The following is a 19,143-nucleotide window of genomic DNA, read 5'->3' as shown; positions in this document are numbered from 1 at the left end:
CCTCTTACACTGTTGGTGGGAATGCAAACTAGTACAGCCGCTATGGAAAACAGTGTGGAGATTTCTTAAAAAACTGGAAATAGAACTGCCATATGACCCAGCAATCCCACTTCTGGGCATACACACTGAGGAAACCAGATCTGAAAGAGACACATGCACCCTAATGTTCATCGCAGCACTGTTTATAATAGCCAGGACATGGAAGCAACCTAGATGCCCATCAGCAGACGAATGGATGAGGAAGCTGTGGTACATATACACCATGGAATATTACTCAGCCATTAAAAAGAATTCATTTGAATCTGTTCTAATGAGATGGATGAAACTGGAGCCCATTATACAGAGTGAAGTAAGCCAGAAAGATAAAGAACATTACAGCATACTAACACATATATATGGAATTTAGAAAGATGGTAATGATAACCCTATATGCAAAACAGAAAAAGAGACACAGATGTACAGAACAGACTTTTGGACTCTCTGTGGGAGAAGGCGAGGGTGGGATATTTCGAGAGAACAGCATCAAAACATGTATATTATCTATAGTGAAACAGATCATCAGCCCAGATTGGATGCATGAGACAAGTGCTCAGGCCTGGTGCACTGGGAAGACCCAGAGGGACTGGGCAGAGAGGGAGGTGGGAGGGGGGATCGGGATGGGGAATACATGTAACTCCATGGCTGATTCATGTCAATGTATGACAAGACCCACTGCGGTATTGTAAAGTGATTAGCCTCCAACTTGTAAAAATAAATGGGAAAAAAAAAGAAACAAAAGTATATTGATCAAGGAAACATAAACTGATATTCACATATTATTTGAAAAGGAAGAGGAGGAAACTGAAATCAGAGAGACCAAACTGAAGGCTTTTTGACAGTGTAGGTTTGAAATGATAGCAACAGGGAAAAGGAAGAAGAAAGAGAAGGAAAGGACCATAACTTCCAAACTTGGGAGACAAAACCATTATTAAGAAAAAGCATTTTCTAAGATGAAGGGAAGACAGTGGATAATTAAGTGTAACGAGTTTGAATAAGGCCTTCCAAGTAAATATTCTACCTAAATCATTTCACAACTTAACTTGGGAAAGAGATCCAACTAAGGACAGACTATGGTTTAGAACAGATAAAGACTGAATTTTTACCCTAGATTATTTCCTTTTTCTCTTTTTTTTGAGCAGAGAAAGGGTTTCCTGCAGTTCAAGCAAAGAGAATGGGTAGCTGGTGCTCAAAAACCTGAACCCATATATTAAAAAATATAAAAACCCAAGTCAGAAACCTCTCTGACACTGAACAGAGAAACTGTACAAGAAACACAAGTAAATTACCACTGTGTGTGTGTGTGTATGTGTGTGTGTGTGTTAGCTGCTCAGTCAGGTCCGACTCTTTGCGACCCCATGGTCGCATTCCTTCTCCAGAATTACCACCGTATTTCAAGGTTTTTTTTTTTTACTCTACATAACCTCCCTTGCCAATCACATATATCTTTCAAAATATGTGAGAAAGGAATTGAAATGTGAGAAAACTTTAAATTTAAATTTATGGATGCTTCAGTAATTCCCAAAATATATATAACATATATATATATTATATATATATATATAACATATATATATATAAAACAACATATAACAGTATACACACAATCTTAACAATCTTTAAACTGAATAAGCTCTATAAAATTAGGGCTTTCCAGGTGGTTCAGTGGTAAAGAACCCACCTACCAAAGCAGGAGACATGGGCTCGATCCCCGGGTCGGGAAGATCCCCAGGAGTAGGAAATGGCAACCCACTCCAGTATTCGTGCCCAGATAACTCCATGGACAGAGAAGTCTGAGGGACTACAGCCTGGGAGTCACAAAGAGTAGGACATAACAGAGCACAGATGACATGCACACTACAAAATTAATTTGAATATAATACTGAATATAGTATAAAAATATAAATACAAATATAACACAGGAGACAGAGGAGGAGAGGATTCAACCCTGGGGTTGGGAAGATCCCCTGGAGGAGGAAATGGGAACCCACTGCAGAATTCTTGCCTGGAAAATTCCATGGACAGAAGAGCCTGGCGGGCTACAGTTCATGGGGTCATACAGAGTTGGACATGACTGACAGACTGAGCAAGGATACAACGTTAGAAATCACAAAGGGAACAAAACCAGATTATTCTAAAAATGACTCTTGCCTGATGGCTTAAACTTGATATCTTAAAAATACATAAGGAAAAAAAAAATACATAAGGAAAAAGGATATACGCAATTTTTTTTTCAAAAATATTTCTCCTACTTCAAAATACATTTATAATGTCAAAAGTGTGTCTACTAAACCTCTGCTTCTGACCCTGAAGCCATAATAGGGATCATATGCGTCCTCCTAACTAGAAAATCAGACAAAGCATATGAAATAGACAGGATCCATTCAAGAGCCAGCACAGGACTGTAATCCTGAGAAAGAGACACAAATCAGGCACCTCCAATTAATCCCTAGACATACTCTTCAGGCCACAGCAGAAAGAAGAGGAACCCAAAAAAGAACCAAAATTCTTCCAAAGTTGAGGAGACAAAATTAGAGGTTCATGGAGGCTGGGAAAGCTTGACTACGCAGTACCAGATGCAAAAAGGAGAGAGACACAGAAAGAATGCCAGAGGCCCAGGACCCTACAGGAGCATTAGCCTACAGATGCCCAAGAGGGCTTCCAAGGCCAACGAAAGAACCTCAGAAAAGAGAAAGCCACACAGTTCCTGGCACTCACGGAAGGGAGAGTAAGTCAGCTCCCACCAGCCCAAGTGAGGACATCAGGAAAAGTCTCAGAAGGTAACGTCAAGAGTTGGGCCAAATCAGCCCTAGAAAGAAGGCGACTCTAGACTTGCACTAGCAAGGTTTTAACGATGGCACAGAAGGATCAAAACAATCTAAACTAACAACAGTGTCCCAGAACAAAGTCCTACAATATTTGAAGAAATACTACAATATCCAACTTCAAAGATGTAAAACTCACAGTGTTTAAAAAAAACAAAGATAACCAGTATGCAAATAAGCATAAAACTATGGCTCATAACCAGAAGAAATTACCAAACAATAAAAAAAGACCTAGAGATGACAGTTGACAGAATTAGCAAACAATTCTAATGCTAACTAACAATGTTAAACTGTATGTTCAAGCAGATATAGGAAAACATGAAGAAGGAAAACAAAGGAAGCCATAAAAAGATAAACTTCTAGAGATGAAAAATATAATAATCAAAGGTAAACACTTTGACACAAAGAAAGATTTTCACATTAGGTAGAAAGGAAATCTGAATAAAGTATGGACTTTAGTTAAACATAACATGTCAATATAGGTTCATTAATTGTTAAAAATGTATCATACTAATGTAGACGCTAATCAGGTATTGGGTACACTGAAATTCTCTGAACTATTTTCTCAGTTTTTCTGTAAATCTAAAACTGTTCTAAAATTAAAGATTTATTTTAAAAATATCAAGCCACAGTCTGGGAGAAAAATTTTATAAAACATAAAGGTAAAGGACTTGTATCCAGTACATAAAAAAATCATACAACACAGTAAGACAATCCAAAGTTTTTAATGGGCAAATAGTTTCACGTACAGATTGCAAATAATACATGAAAAGATGCATAGTAGCATTAGTCATTAGGGAATGCAAACTAAAACCACAAAATACCACTAAAATGGTTAAATTTAAAAGGCCAACAATAGTGAGTTTTGGCAAGAATGTACAGCAACTGTAACCCTCATACACTGCTAGTAAGAATAAAAATAGCAGAGAGTTTGGCAGTTTCTTTAAAGTTAAGCATACATTTACCATAGATCCAGCAATTCTTCTCCTAACTATTTATCCAAGAAAAATGAAAGCATATGTCCACAAAAAGACTTACATGAAAATGTTCATATCAGCTTTAATCAGAACAGCCAAACACAGGAAACAACACAAATGCTCATCAACTGGTAAATGGATAAACAAACTGTGATATATCAATACAATGAAATTCTGTTCAACAGTAAAAGGAACAAATTCCTAATACAGCCAACAATGTGGAAGAATCTCAAAAGCGTCACACTAAATGAAAGAAGCCACTCGCAAAAGGAACCTAATGCATGATTCTATTCATACCAAATCCTAGAAAAGGCCAAACTGGGATTAAAAGGAGAGACAGTAATTGCCAGCAGCCACTGAGAGGAGGGGAATCCACTGCAGATAGACATCACGAGAAAACGTCGCAGGCAATAAAGATGTTTTATGTCAAGACTGTATTGGTAGTTATGTTGATAGCTACTTTTGTCAAAACTCATCAAACTGTACACTTAAAAAACTGGTGAGTTTTGTGGTATGCAAATTACAGTGAAAATGACAAAAACGTGTACCTATCATTCAGTATAAACTGGTCACCCCATATACTAACTTTCCCTTTATAATGTACATAGGCTTTCTACATGGTCTTCTGTTGTTGATTTTCTGAGCTGAATCACTTTATACAACTAGCAATCATTATATCAATCAGTAGCTAGAGATCCTTTTAAAATCCTGTTATTCCCCTATTCGAAACCCTACAATGTCCTGTCACACTTGAGAATAAAATCTGAAGTCTTACTTTCCAAGATCTACAGGGACCTGCATGACCCAGGCTCTCCCCCTGTCCTCTTACTGTGTACCCCACAACCACAGGGCGCGTTGTAACTCCCGGAGCACAGGAGGAACACTCGCAGCTGAAGCCTTTTACATTTTGAAATGCTGAGCTTACTGAGCGATTATAGCAAGGGAGGAACCAACAAATAAAGACTGCATACACGTATGTATAGAAACATACGTGTGTACCATTTGTACGCATGTACAAATAGCTGATACCCCATGTGGTAAGTACTAAAAAGAAGAATAAAATGGGGTGGGGTACTTTCCCTTCAAACCCAAGACTCCGTTCCCCAACCTCTCTACATGGCTTTCTCCCCGATTTCGTTTATGTGACATCTGGGCAGGTGAAGTCGCTCAGTCATGTCCAACTCTTTGCAACCCCATGGACTGTAGCCTATCAGGCTCCTCAGTCCATGGAATTTTCCAGGTGAGAGTACTGGAGTGGGTTGCCGTTTCCTTCTCCAGGGGATCTTCCTGACCCAGGGATTGAACCCAGGTCTCCCACATTGCAGGCAGACGCTTTACCGTCTGAGCCACCAGGGAAGCCCATGCAAATCTGGGCAGGTAAGTCCCCACAAATCTGACTTAGCATTTCCCTAACCTGACCCAACAATTTTTTCTCTGATTTTTCCTTATGGTACTTTTTACTTCTTGACATTATACATAATTGTCTAATTCTCCCCATAGGATGGAAGCCCCATAAATACAATAGTTTGTCTTTTTAGGTGTTTTATCCCAATGTCGAAAGTAATACTTGGCACACAGTGGGTAATCAGTAAATATTTGCAGAATGAATAGGAGTTAATTACAAACATAAATAAATAGAATAACTGATCACTGTGAACTATAATCCCTTAAGGAAGCTGATACTTACTCATTTTTGCAGGTTAGTCTATAGAGAAATGCCAGAAAAAATGTCATAGAGTGTTAAGAATCCAACCTTTTCACAGTTGAAACAAGAGAAGTGAAATAACTTCAGGAAATAGAATTTCAGCTCCTAAAAGATAACATTTAAAAGCAAAATATTTTTCAAACTTACTTCTAACTTTCAAAGGAGACAAAGCTATAAAAAGCAAGATCCTTTTGACTGCTTAACCCAGCAGAGAGAGGACGAGAAGGCCAAGAGGCAAGTCAGGAGCTACACCCCACCATGACATGGAAACCCTTTCTGAGTAATGAAATTTGGAAATGCCAAGCCAAGGCAGAGATCTGCAAAGCATTACTCTTTCACTATAAACCACAACCTGTATTACCCATTTAATGTCCTTTGCTGAAAGCATAAAATAAGAACTGTTTGCAAGACTATGGGGTACACTCTACCTCTGGGGATCTATTACAAGACCTCTATTAACAGTTCTCACAGATGCAAACAATTTAGTGTTCAAATGCTGTACAAAAACTAGACTGGAACATTATAAAATAATTTTTATATAAAATGATTTATGTTTGTCCAATTTCCAATCTTCCTTTAAGGAGAAGTTGGACATTTACAGGAAATTACTAATATGTTAGTATTCATACCCTGTAATCCTAGGGCAAATTCAACAGCAGAATGAAACTATGTGATAATATACTTTCTTATTCAAAATTAAGTTATGCTAAGACACCAAAATTATTTTTATTACAACCTCCATTAGTACCCAGGAAGCAGCATTATTAGTCTAATGCTGATGAGAAAGGGAAAAAAGATGAAATAGCTTTTAAAACAAACTATTTCCTGAATTTTTTTTAAATAGAATAGTAAAAGCGGGATGCATACTGTGTTGTTATAGTGTTTTTCAAACTAACACTAGTTAAATTTGTACAATAAGCCTACCCTATCTGACACTATCCTAAAAATTACAAATTCCTTGGTATTTCATCATCAATTCTCATTATTTACAGAATGAATGGAAGCCAATGAAAAATGTATTACAAAAAAATCATTTGGGGATATTTTTACTAAGCAGCCAATTAAGCTCAAATTTTCAAGACTGATTGTTGAAAGATTTCCCATTTGGATTCCTCTGTGGTGGTATAGGCTAAGATTCATTCATTCATCCAACAAATATTTATTGTTCCTTTATGTGCCAGGCAAATCTTGCTGTAAAGAGTCAGCTCTGTTATATAGTTCGGGCTTTGCAGGCCACACAGACAATTCTACGACTACTCAACTCTGCCTCTAGAGCATGAAAAGCAGCCAGAGAAAACATACAAACGAATGAACTTGGCTGTGTTCCAGTAAAACTTCATTATAAACACTGAAATTTGAATTTCATATAATTTTCTGGTGTCAGGAAATATTATTCTTCCTCTGACTTCATTTCAACCATTTAAAAAAAAAAAAAAAAAAACATTCTCAGTTTTCAGACCATTCAAAAACAGGCAACAGTCCAGATTTGGCTTTCAGGTCATGGTTTATTAATCCTTGACCTAACCCACGGTGATATGGCAGTGAGCATAACAGAAAAATATCCTTGTACAGATGGAGCCTCATTCCAGCTGAGACAGACAATAAGAAACTAAATAAATTAGATGGCATATGAGCAGTAAACATGATGAAAAACAAAACAGGACAGGAGATAGGAAATACTTGGTGGAGCAATTACAATTTATTTTTCAAGAGTTCATTTTGATGTAATTTCAGACTGACAAACAGGCAATAGCAGTGCAGTATCAAGAATATATGAAAGACTCCTATAATTTTCAATAGCATTAACCAAAAAACAACCAAATTATAAAATGTGCAAAGGACTTAAATAGTCTTCAATAGACATTTATATGAAGATATACAAATGGTCGGCAAGCACATAAAAAGATGTTCAACATCATTATTCATAGAGAAAAAAAATCATAATCACAATGAGATACCACTTTGTACCCATGAGGATCGTTATAATCACAAGAACAAAAAATACGGTACATTGCTGTGGGCAGTGTAAAATAGTTCTGCTGTCATGGAAACAGTTTCATGATTTCACAAAAAGCTAAATACAGAATTACTATATGACTTGATAACTTGACAAATACATAGTTGTATGGGAATGTTCACAGTAACACTGTTCACTATTCATAGCCAACACCTCTTACAGCAAAAGAGTGGAAACCACTCAAATGTCCATCAGTGGATGGATGGATAAACAAATAGTGGTATATACATGAATAGTGTCGAATAATATTGCACAAAGATGAATGACATACTGATAAGATACATGCCATAAAGTGGAAGAACCTTAAAAACATTATGCTAAGTGAAAGGAGATCCAAAAAGTACCATATTGTATGATTCCATTTACATTAAATATCCAGAACAGGTAAATCCAGAGAGTCAATGGAGACTGGTGGTTGCCAGAGGATGGGGAGAGGGGAATACAGAGTAAGTGCTTAATGGGTACAAGATCCCCCTTGGGGAGAGAAAAATATTTCAAAACAAGACAGACGTGGTGATAGCACAATATTATGAATGCTTAAATGCCACTGAATTATTTACTTTAAAATGACTGATTTTGTGTTCTATGAATTTCACCTCAATTAAACAAAAGAGCAGACACAAAAGGATACATACTGCATGATTCCATTTCAGAAAAGGTTTTACCCTAGGGTTCTCCATGAGAGAGCAGACAGATAGAAAACCACAATCACAGAAAACTAACCAATCTAATCACATGGACCACACAGCCTTCTTTAACTCAATGAAACTGTGAGCCATGCCAAGACGGACAGGTCATGGTGGATTGTTCTGACAAAATGTGGTCCACTGGAGAAGGGAATGGCAAACCACTTCAGTATTCTTGCCTTGAGAACCCCATGAACAGTATGAAAAGACAAGAAGATAGGACACTGAAAGATGAACTCTCCAGGTCAGTAGGTGCCCAATATGCTACTGGAGATCAGTAAAGAAATAACTCCAGAAAGAATGAAGAGATGGAGCCAAAGCAAAAACACCACTCCACTGTGGATGTAACTGTTGATGGAAGCAAGGTCCAATGCTACAAAGAGCAATATTGAATAGGAACCTGGAATGTTAGGTCCATGAATGAAGGCAAGGTAGAAGTGGTCAAACAGGAGATGGCAAGAGTGAATATTTACATTTTAGGAATCCGCGAACTAAAATGGACTGGAATGGGTGAATTTAATGCAGATGACCATTTTATTTCCTAATGTGAGCAAGAAGGAAAAGGAAACGGCACCCACTCCAGTACTCTTGCCTGGACAATCCCATGGATGGAGGAGCCTGGTGGGCTGCAGTCCATGGGGTCGCGAAGAGTCGGACACAACTGAGCAACTTCACTTTCACTTTTCACTTTCATGCCTTGGAGAAGGAAATGACAACCCACTCCAGTGTTCTTGCCTGGAGAATCCCAGGGATGGGGTAGCCTGGTGGGCTGCCATCTATGGGGTCGCACAGAGTCGGACACGACTGAAGTGACTTAGCAGAGCAGTAGCAGTGGGCAAGAATCCCTTAGAAGAAATGGAGTAGCCATCATGGTCAACAAAAGAGTCCAAAATGCAGTACTTGGATGCAATCTCAAAAACAACAGAATGATCTCTCTTCATTTCCAAGGCAAACCATTCAATAACACAGTAATCCAAGTATATGCCCCAACCAGTAATGCTGAAGAAGCTGAAGCTGAATGGTTCTACGAAGACCTACAAGACCTTCTAGAACTAACACCCAAAAAAGATGTCCTTTTCATTTAAGGGGACTGGAATGCAAAAGTAGGAAGTCAAGAAACACCTGGAGTAACAGGCAAATTTGGCCTTGGAGTACAGAAAGAAGCAGGGCAAAGGCTACTAGACTTTTGTGAAGAGAACGCACCGGTCATAGCAAACACCCTCTTCCAACAACACAAGAGAAGACTCTACACATGGACGTCACCATATGGTCAACACCGAAATCAGATTGATTATATTCTTTGCAGTCAAAGATGGAGAAGATCTATACAGTCAGAAAAAACAAAACCAGGAGCTGACTGTGGCACAGATCATGAACTCTTTATTGCAAAATTCAGATTTAAACTGAAGAAAGTAGGGAAAACCACCAGACCATTCCAATATGACCTAAATCAAATCCCTCACGATTATAAAGTAGAAGTGAGAAATAGATTTAAAGGATTAGATCTGAAAGACAGAGTGCCTGATGAACTATGGATGGAGGTTCATGACATTGTACAGGAGACAGGGATCAAGATCACCCCAAAGAAAAAGAAATGCAAAAAAGCAAAGTGGCTGTCTGAGAAGGCCTTAAAAATAGCTGTGAAAAGAAAAGAAGTGAAGACCATAGGAGAAAGGGAAAGATAAACCCATTTGAATGCAGAGTTCCAAAGAACAGCAAGGAGAGATAAGAAAGCCTTCCTCAGTGATCAATGCAAAGAAATAAAGGAAAACAACAGAAAAGCAAAGACTAGAGAAATCTTTAAGAAAATCAGAGATACCAAAGGAAATCATGCAAAGATGGGCTCAATAAAGGACAGAAATGGTATGGACCTAACAGAAATAGAAGATATTAAGAAGAGGTGGCAAGAATACACAGAAGAACTGTACAAAAAAGATCTTCACGACCCAGATAATCACGATGGTGTGATCACTCACCTAGAGCCAGACATCCTGGAATGTGAAGTCAAGTGGGCCTTAGGAAGCATCACTATGAACAAAGCTAGTGGAGGTGATGGAATTCCAGTTGAGCTATTTCAAATCCTGAAAGATGATGCTGTGAAAGTGCTGCACTCAATATGTCAGCAAATTTGGAAAACTCAGCAGTGGCCACAGGACTGGAAAAAATCAGTTTTCATTCCAGTTCCAAAGAAAGGCAATGCCAAAGAATGCTCAAACTACCGCACAATTGCACTCATCTCACATGCTAGCAAAGTAATGCTCAAAATTCTCCAAGCCAGGCTTCAGCAATATGTGAACCGTGAACTTCCAGATGTTCAAGCTGGATTTAGAAAAGGCAGAGGAACCAGAGATCAAATTGCCAACATCTGCTGGATCATCAAAAAAGCAAGAGAGTTCCAGAAAAACATCTATTTCTGCTTTATTGACTATGCAAAAGCCTTTGACTGTGTGGATCACAGCAAACCGTGGAAAATTCTGAAAGAGATGGGAGTACCAGACCACCTGACCTGCCTCTTGAGAAATTTGTATGCAGGTCAGGAAGCAACAGTTAGAACTGGACATGAAACAACAGACTGGTTCCAAATAGGAAAAGGAGTACATCAAGGCTGTATATTGTCACCCGGCTTATTTAACTTATATGCAGAGTACATCGTGAGAAACGCTGGGCTGGAAGAAGCACAAGCTGGAATCAAGATTGCTGGGAGAAATATCAATAACCTCAGATATGCAGGTGACACCTCCCTTATGGCAGAAAGTGAAGAAAAACTAAAGAGCCTCTTGATGAAAGTGAAAGAGAAGAGTGAAAAAGTTGCCTTAAAGCTCAACGTTCAGAAAACTAAGATTATGGCATCCCGTCCCACCACTTCATGGCAAATAGATGGGGAAACAGTGGAAATAGTGGCTGACTTTATTTTGGGGGGCTCCAAAATCACTGCAGATGGTGACTGCAGCCATGAAATTAAAAGACGCTTACTCCTTGGAAGAAAGTTATGACCAACCTAGACAGCATATTAAAAAGCAGAGACATTACTTTGCCAACAAAGGTCTGTCTAATCAAGGCTTGGTTTTTCCAGTAATCATGTATGGATGAGAGAATTGGACTATAAAGAAAGCTGAGTGCTGAAGAATTGATGTTTTTGAACTGTGGTGTTGGAGAAGACTCTTGAGAGTCCCTTGGACAGCAAGGAGATCCAACCAGTCCATTCTAAAGGAAATCAGTCCCGAATATTCATTGGAAGGACTGATGCTGAAGCTGAAACTCCAATACTCTGGCCACCTGATGTGAAGAACTGACTCATTTCAAAAGGCCCTGATGCTGGGAAAGATGGAAGGCAGATGGAGAAGGGGACGATAGAGGATGAGATGGTTGGATGGCATCACCGACTCAATGGACATGAGTTGAGTAAACTCCGGGAGTTGGTGATGGACAGGGAGGCCGGGCGTGCTGCAGTCCATGGGGTTGCAGAGTGGGACACGACTGAGTGACTGAACTGAACTAACTGGAAGGGGACAGAAGGGGCTTTCTGAAGGGTTGCAAATGTGTTTCTTGATTTGGGTGCTGGTTCCCTCTGAAAATTCAAGGATCTGCTCCTGTACCATAAATATGTATGCTTTTCTATATGTATACTACACTTTAATAAAAAGTTTTGAAACTATTAATATACTGTAATGTTTTAAAATAAAAGATTAACAGCAGCTTTCCTAGAAACAATCATCACTGTAGGGTGGGGGATCCAAGGGATCTCTCCATGTTATTTCTTACAACTGCATGTGAATCTACAATTATTTCAAAATTAATTTTTTTGTTTAAATCAGAAAAATGAACATTTCCAGAGTCCTTTCCCCAAAGATTCTGACTTAGGTCATGTGAGGTGAAGGGAGAAACTGTTGTTTTTTTTTTAACAAGCTACCCCAAGTGAATCCAATCCAGTCAGAGCATCGCCCTCACCTTGAGAAACTCTAACCGGGATGAACTGCTTATCTTCACTTTCTCCTCAAACAGGACTTTGAAGAGGTTTGTAAAAGTATCTATGAGCAACAGAACAGAGAACGTGGAGAGAAAGAAAGAAAAACTGAATCATGAGAGGCTACAAGAGCTAACCACTCTGGGAAGCAGGATTCAACCTCTACTAGAGAAAAATGAAATGAATCAGAAAAAGATTAATAAAATGTGATAGAGTCACTGATAAAAAGGATGTACAAAGGCTTCTGGGTAATTATCACAGATGCAATCACAAATATTATGCACAAACTAATGATTTATCGTAGTGTGCTTTCCATCCAAAAGTAGTGGAATCAAGATTGGAAGCTAACTATCCTTAAGGTTCAGAAATGGGTGCAATATGCTTGTACTTATGGTCACTTCTGCTACATTCTTCACTACGAACACTGAAAATAATATTTTACTTCAGGGACTAGAAATAAATGAAGGATTTAGCCAGGTCACAGAGTATTTTGACCTGCTTTAGCTCCAGCTCAAACTCTTTGGAGTTATGTATTAATACTTTGGTTCTGGTTCAAACTGCTTCTACGGGAAATTTTTTGAAAAGTTTTTAGCTTGAAGTTCATTTCCAAAGTAATAAGTTAATACCTTAGTCCAATTCCAATTTTAAAAAATCAAATCAAAGCTCATTCCAGTCTTATTGTTGGTAGAAATCCCTCTTGTGACAATTTGCAACCTGGAGCAAAAAACTTAGGCCAATTAAATCATCAGTTCATTCTCTCAGGCCTTCCAACCAGACAAAAGTTGGCATATCTGTCCAGGCCTTGTTTTCAGCTGTACCTTGAGCTGAAATATAGTCTTAGTTAGACAGCTTCCTATACTCAAAAAGGGGCAGTTGTCACTCTGCTTTGGCAGACTGCAACCCTGAAAGAATGCATGTCCCATGTGACCAGATCTCATTTTTCTTTCAAAAGAAATTAGAAATCCAGATTTTTATGAGTCTCCTGATTTTAAATGTTTGCAACAAATTCCAGTGTTTAAGAACTAGTCTATGGGCCAATCAACATACATCTGTAAACCATCTCTTCTGGAACCTCACTTTGTAAAGGTTAATAAGGTCTCATGCTTCTCCAGATGCAAATTCAAAGTCTTCCGTTTTCCCCACAATAGAGGTTTCAGGCAAAGCAGCTCTTTGACACAAATGCCAGTGCCAACAATAAATCATGATTTCATTCCCATGCCTCATTGGATATTGAAAATACGGAATATATGTACTTCTTGCTACTTACAAATGATAAACACAGAAGTTGTTATTCAGTCGCTTAGTCGCATCCAATTCTTTGCGACCCCATGGACTGCAGCACACCAGGCTTCCCTGTCCTTCATCATCTCCTGGAGTTTGTGCTCAAACTCATGTCCATTGAATCCGTGAAATACAGAAGTAGGCTGTTAAATCTGTGCTGCAGATTAACTACCCTGCATCAAAGCACTTTCCTAAGAGCTAGGTTAGAAGTCAGAAATGCCATATATCTTCTGATTGTGATAATTAGAATCTGTAATGCTTTTTAGCATCTCCAAAATGAGACATAAGTTTTCTATCCAGAATCCACAAGAATAATGAGATATCATAATATTTTTCTCAAGACTATCTTGATCACCATCAGCATAGACAACTTCATCTACAACTTTACACAATGGTGAACTGTCATTGTCAAAATGATGAAAGAAAACATGGTATTCTCTTTGGAATTAGTAATTTGGAGCAAAACAAATCAAAATAACTCCATAATAATAATGAAAGTATTAGTCATTCAGTCATGTTCGACTCTATGTGACCCCATGAACTGTAGCCCACCAGGTTCCTCGGTTCATGGAATTCTCCAAGTAAGAATACTAGATCGAGTTGCCATTCCCTTTTTCAGGGGACCTTCCCAACCCAGGGATGGAACCCAGGTCTCCTGCATTGCAGGCAGATTCTTTACCATCTGAGCCACCAGGGAAGCCCCATAGAAATCAACAGACATATTTGCAAATTCATTTTCAGGTCACTGAAAATAAAACCCAGAAAAACCTATTTTGCTTCATGTGTTGAAAATAAAGCAATTACTCCTGTAGTGGTGTGCCTGTTCTGAGAGTTACTCTCTAAAACAGGGTCATGTAAGAATATTTTCACCCAAATACTAGCCATAAACAATTACTGAGATACATGTTATTGTTTATATTTAGGTTTTTGGCCAATTAATACTAAGTACATTAATAAAGCCTGGAAAGTTTAAGAATTAATGAACTCTAACCATTATGTTTCAGCAGAGTTAGTCGGGAAAACATTTTTACTAGACCCAAATGAAGTATCTTTCATTCATTAATACAGAACCACAGGGCATACTTAGACATCAGAGGCTCAATTATCTAAAAAGAGTTCCTAGGGAAACAAAAAAACTTTCCATTTTCATTCTGTAACTGTTCCTTTACAACAGAAAGTATTCTTTCCTTTTTGGCATTCTCTCTTTTCTCTCTACCTCAGGACATATTTACAGATGCACTGGCTGCTTTACAGACATGCTAAAAGTTCGTGCTGTGGTTGATCAAAGTTGGAATGCCTGAGGAAATTACTCAACTGAGACAGCCCGGAATTGTATCTAGCCAAAGAGTTATAGTGCTCCACTTTTAACATGTGTTAAAGTAATATTTTAGCCATCCTGGATGTAAGTTAAGAGAACATTTGTTTGCATCACACTCTGTGAACAGTTGAGTCAAATATACTATGCTGAATACCCAGTTTGAGTATCTGTGACAGTTCACTTTTTTAACTGCTCAATTACACACACAAAAAACACATACTTTCTATTTTTTAAAAAACTAACTCACAACTGCGTATGTATTAGGAACTAAGACTTTTAAATGATCTTGAAGCATCTAAGCTCTTCTAGAAAAGTCAGAATAAATGCATCAAATACTTCTTTTGTTCATTTGAGCATTTGTTGATCTGGCACACAATATTCTGTCAAAAATAGAACCAGGTTTTTTCTCTAATTTATTATTAAAAGTATCTTAATGAAAAAGCACTGCCCATCTGTATTCACCTTCTTTCCATTATTAATCTGCCTAATTAATCTGCAAACAAACAGATAACCTAGTTAAGCAGAAAAATGACATCAGAGCAGTTTATTTTCATGGGTTCTTTAATTGCAAGCCACCGAATTCTGGTACAAAGAGTTACTTGTCAAACATAACACAAATCTCTAAAATAAAATATTGGCTTCAACAGACCTGCACATCTGAAATAGTTTTAAACTTTGTTTTAGTTGGAGTCTTTACGATGTCCAGGAAGAGGTTAGCACACCCGGTACCTGAAACTGTCCTTTCCACATGAGCTACAATAGAAAAGACAAATGGAACTGTTTCTCTGGTAAAGCCAACTTTGGCATCTCCTTATACTTCCCTACAACCTAAACAATAATACCTTTTAACCATGTTGATGATAATGTGAAAATATCACTCAAAAAGAACCTAACAGACCACAAAATTATAATAATGTAATCCATCCTTCTGTCAAATGTTAAGTGAGGACATGGCAGATTGGAGGGGCAAGGAAGTGTCACTAACTTGTAAGTAGGACTTTTAACTATGATTTTAACTTAAAAGATGTCCAGCCCACTAGAAAATGTTAACATCTGCACACACTTACAAAAGAGGAAAACAAAAATAAGTTCCCCACTTGGAATTTTCTGAGAAGCCCAGTAAGCGCTGTGGTGTTGATACCCTGTGTTATATGCATGTCATAAACCATCAGGAAATGTGATTACCATGCAGGGTGCTGGACCCTGAGTGGGAATGCCTGCCAGTAAAAACCCCCTGGCAGTCAGAATGGCCAAAGCACTGCTCTCAACTGGGATGCCTAGGACTCGATTTTAAGCTGTTTGCTCCGCTACAGCGAGGTGCAATCCTTCGTTACTCTAACAGGTAAAGTCTGCTATACAGATAAAAATTAGATGGCAGGTGTACCGAGAGTGAATGGGAGGAAAACACAGAAGTAATGCTGTGTGCTGCTTTGTAGCAGGGTATTTAGGACATGATCTTGCTGAGATTCCTAAAAATTAAATAACAAATTTCTTTCTCATCCCTTTCCAGACTCTGAATAAAGTCCCATCTTTGAGAGACAGATTAAAAACTTAAAATCAAAGGCAGTCTTTCAGACTGACCTTCATGATTATCAGCCTGTGATTTTGCTGAACACAGAAAATCCTTCTTAAGCCTAGTCCTTCATTACCAAAAGCAAAAAACAATAGATGTTAAAAAATAAAATTGATGCCCCCAAATGATACAGATCCAAACACACACACATACCACACATGCACATCACACACACACACAAAATGATTCAATAATCACAGTACTATAAATGCAAGGGCCAATGAATCTAATATCTCTATTAAAGGAAGAGATTTTATACTCAACCCAAAAGTCTACATAGCTGCCACATAACCAAAACACAAATTATCACCAATTCCATCATATTACCAAATGTAGCTTTTAGTAGTTCAAAACTGAATTCTAAAATGTAGTATATTCTTAGAGAGTAATAACTCCCAGAGCAAAACAAGGACTCATATATAAAGCTACAAGCTCCTCAGAAACTGCTAAGTCTGGTCTTGGACCGTATTTTCTACCACATTCAGCCAAGATGAATTCATGTGATAAGGTGCACACAGCTCATCCAGAAATGGCTAGAAAAAGGTGAAACTGTTTCCATGTTCCCTCAGTACAAAGCTCTGTAACTCAACAAGCGCTGTACTTAAAAGTTTTGACTCAAAAACTAATACACAGTTTTGATGCTGTGTAAAAATTAACCTGGAATGTAATCATGGATTCAGTTTTCTTTTTATTCTGAAAAAATTAAAAGAAGAAAAAAAAATCACTGCTTTTCCTTAATTAAGCAGATACATTGTGCTAAAGAGCACATTTAATGTCTAGGGTCTTAGAAAAAGAACAGATGCACCTAATGTGTAAACACAAACAGTAAGTTACAAGTTGCCCCTTATTACTAAAGGCAAGAATCAGCATCAATACTCAAAAAAAGTGTGTTAGAAAGAGTGTAACTTACTTTGACTGTCCCAGGCTAACTGGGCTGTGTCTGCTGCTTCTTTGTCTGCACTTGGCCACCCACCGCCTGTCTTCTAATTAAATCAGTGCTCTAGCAGCAGAGCAAGCAACCGAGCTGCCTCCCATCTGTGTGCAGCTCTTCAGGACACATTTGCCTTGGCCAGAAGGTGGAAATTCTTGGGAGAGGTGATTTTCTCTGCCTCTTCACAAGAAGAACATGGACACTTGGCTGGATGCAACTCCATGAAGTGTAACTGTGTGTGTACACCTCAAAAAATAAAACAAAAAATGCAGAGAAACATAAAGACTATATAAGCAGATGGAATACACAGAAATACTGAAGCACCCTGGAAATACTGCTAAACAGACAGCAAAGTAGGGTCTTTGCCCGAAATAATCAATGATAACCAAGTAGAAAAAAAATAAAGGTACAAAGAGCATCTGAAGTCAAAATCCAAATTTCATGCAATGAAAACATTTGAAGTACTACAAAGCAGAAAAGGCAAAACTCCTTGCTTCACATACATAAAAACAGGACCTCCCCCACTCCCCATTACAGAGAATAAAATCTATGGCCAATGGAAGAGAAAAATGAGACTTTCGGGAGTTGTGGGTCTAAAATTGGACTCCTCAGTCACACAGTGAGGGCATTTGTTGTATCTGTGAACTAGATGCATGGAGCTATCTGTCCAGCGTGTTTGGCCCCTTAGGGGAGTGAGGGGGAGCAGGAAGCAAGGAGTTACTGAAATCCTCAGCTCCCTTCTGCTTATGAAAAGATCATTTCTTCAAAACAAAAATGTGCAGAAGAACAAAGATGCTCACTTATTTTAAATAATCGTTGACCTCGCAAATAAACATTAATGACAGTAAAGCAGCTGCCCCTATGTTTTTGCAACAAAGACTAAACACCAAAGTGGGGTAGGAAGCAGGTGTGGTTAAGCTTCTAATCACAAAGAAACCCTAAAAGCGAATTTGCTACAGGCTTGGTGAGAGAAAGGGGGTTATATCAGACCTTCCCAGTATTCCCTCCCATCCAAGATATGCCCATGTGCCAGCAGCAAGCCACACCGTCTTCATGACCACGAAGCAGCCCAAGGACTTACAGGCCTTCGGGGCTCTCTCTCCCTTTGAAGCACACACACAATTCCAGCTAGAAGAATAAGGCCAAAGGAAGGACGTGTGGCCTAACCCTGCAGCTGCGCAGAGCCCTGGGCTGTGGTCCACTAACCACAGGGAGGACATTCTGGAGATCCTTGCTTTTAGACATGCATGCAGAGCTGGCTCTATGGCTCAGGATGTAAAGGTCAGACAAATGCATAAAAGCCTTATACACACTCATATAAATGTACAATAATGCAAATATCTCCTTTTTTCCCCTCACACCCCAAAATATCAGCCATCTGGATAAGAAGTTACTTCTATAAAGGATTTACCAAGGTTTACAAGCAAGCACTACATTGGATTATATAGAGATCCAAATACAATGGTCCATTTTTAGCAGACAGCTGTGAGCAATATAATCTGCTCTTTAAATGCTAAAGCATCTGGACAATCAACAAGCTTCAACCATGAAGTACCATCTCCTCTGACCATAGGAAGACATAAAGAATGAATCAACTCAACAAAAGACGGCAAGGTTCACTTAGAATAGTCTAAGTTCAGCAAAACATTTTTAACAGGGAAGCCTGTACAATTTACCTTTCACCATATGAAATTCAAAGGCTATACTTATCACTATTGTTAATGCATAGTATTCTGCTTACCAAAATAATCAGTTTTCAAAACAAATTAACCAAAATCTCTCAAAGGATACACCCACCCAGCCAGATTCATTAATTTCCTCACAAGACTA

General features: G+C 38.4%; 1 protein-coding gene across 6 annotated transcripts in view; it reads right to left on the bottom strand.

Annotated features, from left to right (window-relative positions):
* The window catches only part of TASP1 (taspase 1), a 246,075-nt gene that overhangs the window by 206,357 nt on the left and 20,575 nt on the right, over positions 1 to 19,143 (bottom strand). Inside the window, exon 3 of one of the 6 annotated variants that reach the window (XM_043478986.1) lies at positions 17,293 to 17,559. The exons of the other annotated variants lie outside the window; for them this stretch is intronic. The gene's annotated coding sequence lies outside the window, so the exon portion shown is untranslated. The remainder of the gene's footprint in view (positions 1 to 17,292; positions 17,560 to 19,143) is intronic. 6 annotated transcript variants of the gene reach the window in all.

Source organism: Cervus canadensis, chromosome 10 (genome assembly GCF_019320065.1).
Source record: "Cervus canadensis isolate Bull #8, Minnesota chromosome 10, ASM1932006v1, whole genome shotgun sequence".
NCBI lineage: Eukaryota > Metazoa > Chordata > Mammalia > Artiodactyla > Cervidae > Cervus > Cervus canadensis.
The sequence above is the reverse complement of the archived record's forward strand: the minus strand, read 5'-3'. Positions and strand labels throughout refer to the sequence as shown.